This window comes from Manis javanica, chromosome 6 (genome assembly GCF_040802235.1).
Source record: "Manis javanica isolate MJ-LG chromosome 6, MJ_LKY, whole genome shotgun sequence".
NCBI lineage: Eukaryota > Metazoa > Chordata > Mammalia > Pholidota > Manidae > Manis > Manis javanica.
This window is the reverse complement of record NC_133161.1, coordinates 97,910,794-97,919,217: the sequence shown is the minus strand read 5'-3', so window position 1 is coordinate 97,919,217 and position 8,424 is coordinate 97,910,794. Positions and strand designations below refer to the sequence as shown.

General features: G+C 43.1%; 1 long non-coding RNA gene across 1 annotated transcript; it reads right to left on the bottom strand.

Moving 5' to 3' along the window:
- Window positions 1–571: 571 nt before the first annotated feature.
- LOC140850103 (uncharacterized) lies at window positions 572–7,525 on the bottom strand. The gene is made up of 3 exons (XR_012132857.1): window positions 7,402–7,525; window positions 7,084–7,308; window positions 572–4,497 (listed from the first exon to the last, which is right to left on the bottom strand). It is a non-coding gene; the product is annotated as an uncharacterized lncRNA (long non-coding RNA).
- Between the last annotated feature and the right edge of the window lie 899 nt (window positions 7,526–8,424).

Sequence of the window (8,424 nt, the reverse complement as noted above, 5' to 3'; positions counted from 1 at the left end):
TCCATTCCAGCATCCACTAACCTTACACGCCCCTGAGTGCAGTCTCTACGGCCAGAAAGGTTCTTATAACTGGTGTAGTTACATGTTTAGAAAAGGAATTTCTTAAACTTTGAATGTAAACATTGCAGATGCACTGTACTGACTGATACAGACTACATTTCTGTGTCCTGAAGCACAAAGGGAAAAGCAAGTACTTTTAGACAAATCAAAGAAATCATCATAAGTAGATTAGTTTCATTGTTTTATAATACCTAGACTGTTCATTTCTGAGAACATTTATTTTGAAATGACATATTTAAATCCTGGATTTTTTTTCTTCCTTACTGGGAAAGAAACTGCATTTTTTTTTTTTGGAAGAAAAGTCGGGAATACAGTCTCACTTGAATATTTTAAAACAATGTTCATTATTTTACTACTCAGTCTAAAAATACTATGTGTGTGTGTGTTGTAAGGAACGTTATGTTTTGCAGAATTCAAGACAGGAAAGAATAATAATTCTCAGAAAATTACCATGAAACATTATAGATTAAAATTTTTATTGCATTGCATTCATGATTCATAGAATGTCCAAACTGAAGAGTACTCATATTTCATTTACTTGATTGAGACAGGGAGCCAGGCATTCTCTAAGTGACAGCACAAAGACACTCTTCCAGAGCCCACCGGACAGTGCCAACAGTGGCGATAGAGCTGTCCTTCAGACCTGATCCCAGTGAATCTGCTGGCCATACCCAGCCAGAGGCTGCAGAGTAAGGGGGCTCAGAAATGCCATCTGTAGAGGTCAGCATGGTAGGGAACAGGCCCTGAGGGCCAGGGGAGAGCATCCTGCACAAACCAAATGTCCCTAGAGTCACACTTTGGTAAGGATTAGACAGTCCTGCAGTTGTCATTCAACTCTTCTCACGTAAAGAGACTGAGGTTGAGGGAGGTGGGGGTCACATCCCTCAGATCACCCCAAGGGCAGCTGTAGGCTAGCAAGGCATTTAGGGACTCTAATCCCAAATCATGGCCTTAAGAACTTGTGAATCATCCCATGGATCTAACCAGTCACAGCCTACCTACCTATCTCTAAGAAAAAGACAGTCAGTGTGCTAAAAGACCTCAACTCTTCAAAGAGTCAAAGAAAACATGTATTTAATCCTTTTTCATTTGGAAATTGAAAAAGTACAGTGAAGAAAATGAGAACTCCATTTATAAATCACATTTTCATGTAAACAGAATAGAAAAATTAAATGTAAAATATCAAAGAAAATGTATTTGTTATGTTTTATAGAAATAAACACCTCTTAGTAATTCATCTTCTTGACAGTCATTTCTAAGTGCCTCCCAGAGTAAAAAAACCGAAAGGTTTTGCATTTTACACACGTATCACTCTGAAAATATCAAAGTAAAACCCAAACATCCAACAGACACATGACAAGAAAACAGAAGATAACATTTCAGAATGGGTATGCCAAAATGTAAAATTAAATGGAAATGAACAGAGGTAAAACAGATAAAGATAAAAGGTAGGCAGGGAAAACAAAGGGGCTTCACGAGTATTCAGTTGGTGTAACTGTAGAGGTAAACTATTGAGGTAGAATGGAAAAAATGAAGATACAACTCAAGAAAATTTTGCAGAAATAACACAAGATGAATCTAGTCATTAAAATGACATTCTAAGTCTCAGGAAAAGATTATGCAGGACAAAGCATGTCTATAAATCTGAAAAACAAACTCACAAGACTTCAAAGATAAAATAACTCTTTGGGGCAATAAAGCATAGGAATCAGATTACCCATAAAATAGAAAGACAATAAACATACACTCAACCACGTTCATAGTGACAGAGATGTATATTGAAACAATTAAATATAATTGGCTTATAACATGCATATAGTTTTAGTCCAGGATGCCATTTCAAAAATTTAAACCAACACACATAGTGCCACATGGGACAAATCAGGGATCTACCTTGGGATACATGACAGTCACTTTTTTTTTCAATACCAAAAGATAGAAAGCAACTTAAATATCATCAAAGGAAAATACTTACACCAGCTATAATCAGTTTATAGAAAGGAATTCTAAAAAAGCCTCTAAACACAATGGCTGTCATTTGCACAATGTGTTAAGTAGAAAATGTGGGAATCATGTGTATATTATTTGTGTGCTGTCCATACACATTCTTGGCGTATGTGAATGTTAGCCCCTGAAGGCTGGGTATGAACCCACAGGACAATGCTGGGGCGACACAGGAAGATGACATACTTGCACACAGAGACACACACACAAACACACACAGGGATATTTATACATAGCGAAACCTGGCTTTGGGCTAAGACATTTTGGGTACAGAACTGGAAACAGCCTCGCATGTGGCTGAGTTGTGTGTCTGTACAGTTCAACACTGCTCAGCAACGTGTGTGTGGTGCACAACACGATGAGTCTATAACACCCACCTGGGAGTGAAGCTTGAGCTTGTGTGTTTATTTACAGGTAGTTTCAGGTCAGAGGCCAGTGCTCACAGAACACCAGTCCTCCTGCCCTGCCCCACAGACTGATGCCTTGAGAGCTGGGCCAGCTGGGCCTGGTGGGTTTTGTGCCGAAGTCTCAGCCTCTGTGGGTGCTTGGCACAGCTGCCCCCACCCATCTGTCCTGTTCTGGAAACAGAGGCCAAGGCTGCAGGTCAGCACCCTCAGGGATGTAAGCTGGCAGCTCGGGGCTATAAACTGTCATGTCTCTGCAGGCCCACTGGTTAAGTCCCAGGTGAGGCTGCCTTCAGTCCCCTGCAGCCCCAGATGCCCAAACATTTCCCTCAAAAACCCTTGAAAACACTCGTGGGCGTATTTCCTAACCAGCCAATCATGAGAGACACCAAACAGCTGAATCCCAGTTGTATGAAATTGAAGCATGGATGGTGACTATGGGACAGAACCCAGTCAGAGCTCATCTGGGGCTGGCACAGCCAATAACTGGCTGCAAAATGCACTGGGAACTTTGCTGAGGGGTCAGCAATGTCCTGCAGCTTGAGTTGGGTGGTGGTCCTACTATAATATTTGTCAGAATGCATCCAACTGCACCCTTACAAATGTAAGTTTACATCCATACAGGGGGTCCTGCCAGTACCTCTGGGCAGCCCAGCTTAGACAGGGCCCACTGGGCCATTTCCATGGAGACAGCAGACCTTCCTCCCAGCCACACCACCAGCTCCCCTCTTTACATGCCATCCTCAGCTCACACACACATGTGATTGCTGTGCTCACCTGTGCAGTGACTGGGCAGGGATGCTACTGCGCTGAGTCCCACCCTCATTTCCAAAGCTGCCGATGCTGCTCCCTGGCCTTCCATGTGCTCCGTGCAAGGATAGCAGGACTATCTGGCTCACAGAGCAACCACCACAGAATGATTCTACAATCCCGCCCTCCACCCCAGTCAGCAACATGGCAGGCTCTGGGAGGCAAGGGTCTGCATCTGCCCCACCAAATCTAAGGGCTGATGGGACACCCCAAAGTAGCAAGACCTCCCTTTCCTTGTTGAAATTTTGCTTTTGCCTTACCACCTTAACATCGGCAGCAAAAGGGCAGCTTTCCTAAATTTGCAGTAAAGCTACAGGAGGAGGAGCACGAGCGCACTTGCCTGTCTGCCTTTCAGTGGTTATGGGACTGAAGAGTGGAAATCAGACTGTGTCCTCTAGGGGCAGTGATGAGTCACAGCAAAAGAACTCTTCAATACATGTTTCCTCTACATTACAAAGATGACATATTGCCACTGAGGAACATTTAAAAGTATAGGGAAATAAGCAGAGAAAATATCAGCGCTTTTAGAAACCTTTGCTTAAAGGACCCACAGTTTTCTACTGGCTCTCCTCTCCCACCAGTTTATCCAGTGACCACTTCATCTCTCTGCATTGCCCCTAAGCCCCAGGAAAGCCATCATTCTCTGTGCCAGCAATCTGTGCCACCTAAGGCTTTCACAGGGTGAGAAGGGCTGTGGCTTAGAGCCTTGTTATCCTCTATTTCACTTGCAAATGACACACAATTCACACACAGTCCACTGTGCTCACTTCCTGTCTTATTTAGTCTGCAAACTCTTTGCTCCCTCCGGCTGCCCTCTGCCGTGTTCATTGGCACCATCACCACACCATCACACACTTGTTAACAGAACTCTACGGTTTGCAACCATTTCTCCCTCAGACACATGCTGAGCTCCTTCGAAGGTGGTCTAAGGAAATAGGGAAGGATCGGGTACAAATGTGTGCCTATTTGCATACAACTGTTCGTGACGAATAGGGTGGCAGGCAGGTGCTGGAGCCTGGTTTCTGCAGTTGGAGTGGGAGGGTTCAGACAAGCAAGGGGATTGGAGGAGTGCTGGCCCCACCAATATCACTGCAGATCTGTGGTGAGTCTCGAAACACATGCTGTGACCTCTGCAACATCCATCTTAGTTTTCAAAATTGTTTTAGATATCTTGTATCCTCTGCAGTCCGCTCAAATTTTCCAGTCAGGTTATGAATTTCTAAAACAAACAATAATGAGATTTTCACTGGGATTTCTTTGAATCTCCGGATCAATAAGTGGAGGATTAAATCTTAATAATGTCTAGTCTCCCCATTCAGGAACAGGGTATGTCTCTTCGCTTAGAATTCCTTTCATTATTCTGGGTAATGTCCTGTACCTTGCATGTATTTTGTTAAATTTATTTCTATTTGTATTGTTTTAAATGGTATTGATTTTTTATTTTGTTCCAATTTTCTTTGCTACTATGTGTATGTTGGTTTTTGTATATTGACTTTATATACTGTGTCCCTGCCAAACTCTTATTAAGTCTAATAGAATCTTGTAAATTCATTGGAATTTTCCATAAATTTAAACAAGTTTTGTGTTAATAAAGGCAATTTTACTTACTTTCAAATAGACGTCTCTTTCATTCCTTTATCTTGTCTAATTGTCCTGGACCCCAGCTTAATAAAATCAGTGAGAATGGACATCCAAACCTCGGTCCCATGCCCAGAGGAGCATAGGGTCTTCTACTGCTAAGTTTGATGTTAGCTGTAAGCTTTACGGAAGTACCCTTTATCTGGTTGGGAAAGTTCCCTTCTATTCCAAGTGTACCAAGATTTGTTTTTTTTTCATGAATATGTATTGAATTTTGTCTGTCTGTCTGTCTATCTATCTACCTGTCTGTTATCCTGTTATCTATCTAATCTATCCATCCATATATAGAGATAGATAGATTACATAGATAGATAGATAGATAGATAGATAGATAGATAGATAGATAGATAGATAGACATAAATTTGTGCAGCCATTGTGATGGTTGTACAGCTTTTTTCCTTTATTCCATTAACATAAATTATATTGTTTGATTTTCAAACGCTGATACAGTCTTGAATTCACTGGATAAAGCTTGTTTGGCCATTCCCTCTGCAACCTGCTGAATTCTGTTTGCTAATGTTTTATGAAGGATTTCACTGTGATTCTCTATGAAGGTTGTAGGTGTATAATTTTTACTTCTCATAAAGTCTTCATCTGGTATTAGTATTAACCTAGTGTTGATCATCTCAAAAGAATTGAGAAGTGCATCTTCCCCCTTGTATTTTCGGGAAGAACTTATATCAAATCGGTACTTTTTCCTAAAGAAATGACTGGTTTCACCAGAGAAGCCATTTGGATCTGGGATTTTCTGTGCAGGCAGGATTTAATTATGAATTCAACTTCATTAATTGGAGCTACTTATATATTCTGTTCTTCAGGATTCAGCTGGTAAGCTCTGCCCGTTATGGAAATTGCCATTTCACTAAAATGTCAATTTTGTTGACAAAATCTTGTTCAAAATATTCCTTTTATTTATTTATTTACTTTAATGTCTGCAGGTTCTGTAACTGTTTCCTCCTCTTGATTCTAACTTTGTATTCTCTGAGCTTTTTCTTGATTAGTCTAGCCAAAGTTTTACCAACTTGTTGATCTTTTTTAATGACAAGCTTTCATTTTCATGATTTTCTCTATTGTGTATTTTGTATCTCACTGGTTTCAGATTTTATTCGTTATCATTACATTTCCTCTACTTACTAGGGTTTAAGTTACTCTTCTCTCCCTAGATAGAAGCTTAGATAATTCATTTGGCACCTTTTCTTTTTACCTAACATAAGCAAATAGACTTACAAATCTCATTTTAAATACAGCTTTTGCTGCACCTGTGAAGTTTGATACTACTTTTAGTGCTATTCCACCCAAAATACCTTTTTCCTTGTGACACTTTATTTTTACTGCAAGTAAAATTTTGAAGTTTTAATTTTTAAAAATGGGGCTTTCTCAATTTATTTTATTACTGATTTCTAATTTATTTATAATATAAATTCTACCCCATACAGTCTCTAATACTGTGAACTTTATGAAATTTACTGTGTGGCCTCAATGAGTATCGCTCTTGGTAGGAAGTTGCCCAGTAGGTCTTGGGTAGAGTTCTCTATCATCGTCAATTTGTTGAAGTTGATTAATAATTTTGCTCAAGTCTCCTACAATTTCACTACTTTTTTCTTTTCAATGAACTATAGGATGAAAAATGCTAGAATGTCCAACCATAGTTATGAGTTTGCCTATTTTTTCTTCCAATTTTTTCAAGTTTTCTGCATAACTTAGAGTTCTTTTGGTGGGTAGATACACATGTGGAGCTGTTCCTTGTGTCATTACAATGAAGTGACCACTGTACCATCATGAAACATTCCTTTGAATCCCTGGTTCTTTCCTGTTTTGAAGTCTACTTTGTCTGATACTAGTATTGCCACTCTAGCTTTTAATAATGTGGAATTGCATTAACTTGTTTTTATCCTTGTGCTATTCTTTAAATGCTTCTTGTTTCCTTTCAATTAAGCATTTTGTTTTGACTTTGACAGAGGTTCCCTGCCCCGCACGGCCCTCTCCTCGCTGCTGAGACACTGGCCCTGAGCAGCCTCCCCAAGCCCACAAGCCCTCAGCTGGCAGGAGGGCAGAGTTCAGGCAGCGGGGTGAACATGTGCTGCTGGAACCCAGGCCACCCCCTTCACAGGGACGCACCACAGCTCATAGTGTCTGGGGAATGTGGTGGGGGTGAGTCCAGCTCACCAGAGTCAGCAGTTGGACAGGAATCATGCGCAGTGGCTGGCGATGTCTGAGTTCATCTCCAAGAGACGTTCCCAGGGCATAGTGAAGGAAGAAGCCACCCAGCTGTCCCAGACACCTCGATGCAGCAGCTGGGGTCGACCTTCTGGGTGCGGGACTTTGCAGATAACACAGGCTGCAGGTGTGGGACTGATGAGTTGCCCACAAACATAGCTAACTTGTGCAATCCTAGAAAGAAGCAGAAAGTGGGGGGCTGGCACTTGCTTGCGGAAGCCCCCTTCCTGGTTTGCTTGGTAATTGCCTGTCTGTGGCATCACATACCTGAGATGCCTACAATCATTTTAGGTTTGTGCAGAGGAAAAGGATGAATGGCCATTTGAGCAGTTTTAAAACCAAGCTGTAGCAGCTGCATTGTGCGTCAAACGCTAACTTGCAAGGAATCTCCAAAGCCCTGGACAAGGCCAACCGGAACATCCGCCTTCTTCCCCAGTGGCGGCTCTGCCACAGCCAGCCTGCGTGCAAACCCGATGGCCTCAGGAGAACACCCTGTGGCTCACCCCTGGAAGGGACCAGCTTTCTCTTTGTTGTGTTCAGGGTGCAAGGAGCAGGCCCCTCCTGAGTGACTGGGGGAGGAGAAGCAGGGCACACTGAGATCAGACGCCCAGATGCAAGGACGCTGGGGGGCAGCAGAGGGAAGCGGTGTTTCCTACTCAGAGCCCCTGGGAAGAGCTCCACCAAATCCACCCACTGTTCTGATGCTATTGCCTCAGGAGTCGGGACAGCATGTTATTAGGAATTGCATCATGGCATCACATGGAAAGGTATGTCCCACCTCACAGAATCCGGTGTTCTAGGTCACGGACACCACAAGCAGTCAGTGCACTCAGAAGTGTTGCCCTCCTCAGTGTGCTCTGGAGAGGGGGCTTCAAGCATCTTTCCCAGCCTTTCCTTCATGTTTTAGTTTGTTCGCATCTCAGTTCACTTGGGAAGCATCCTAGAGCATTGTATTGTCTGTGCAAGAAAGAGACCATTGCCAGAGAGCCAGTGCCCCTGCCACCCTCATGAAGCCCTCACCCTGTGCTGCTCTCCCCAGCCCCCACCCCCACCCCCTCAGCACTGCACCTGCCAGATGGCACAGAGCTGCCACCTCATGCTCTCCCCAGCCCACACCCCCACCCCCTCAGCACCAAGAGGGCTGGTATGAAAGCAGACCTGCCCAAAGAAACCCCTGGTTTGCAACCTTCCCTCTTCAGACAAGGACAGTGTCCTCCAGGGGCCTCAGGCCCAGACGTGGTGCTGGCAGGTCCCCACCAGGAGCCTCGCAGGTCAGGCCCCATATTGCAC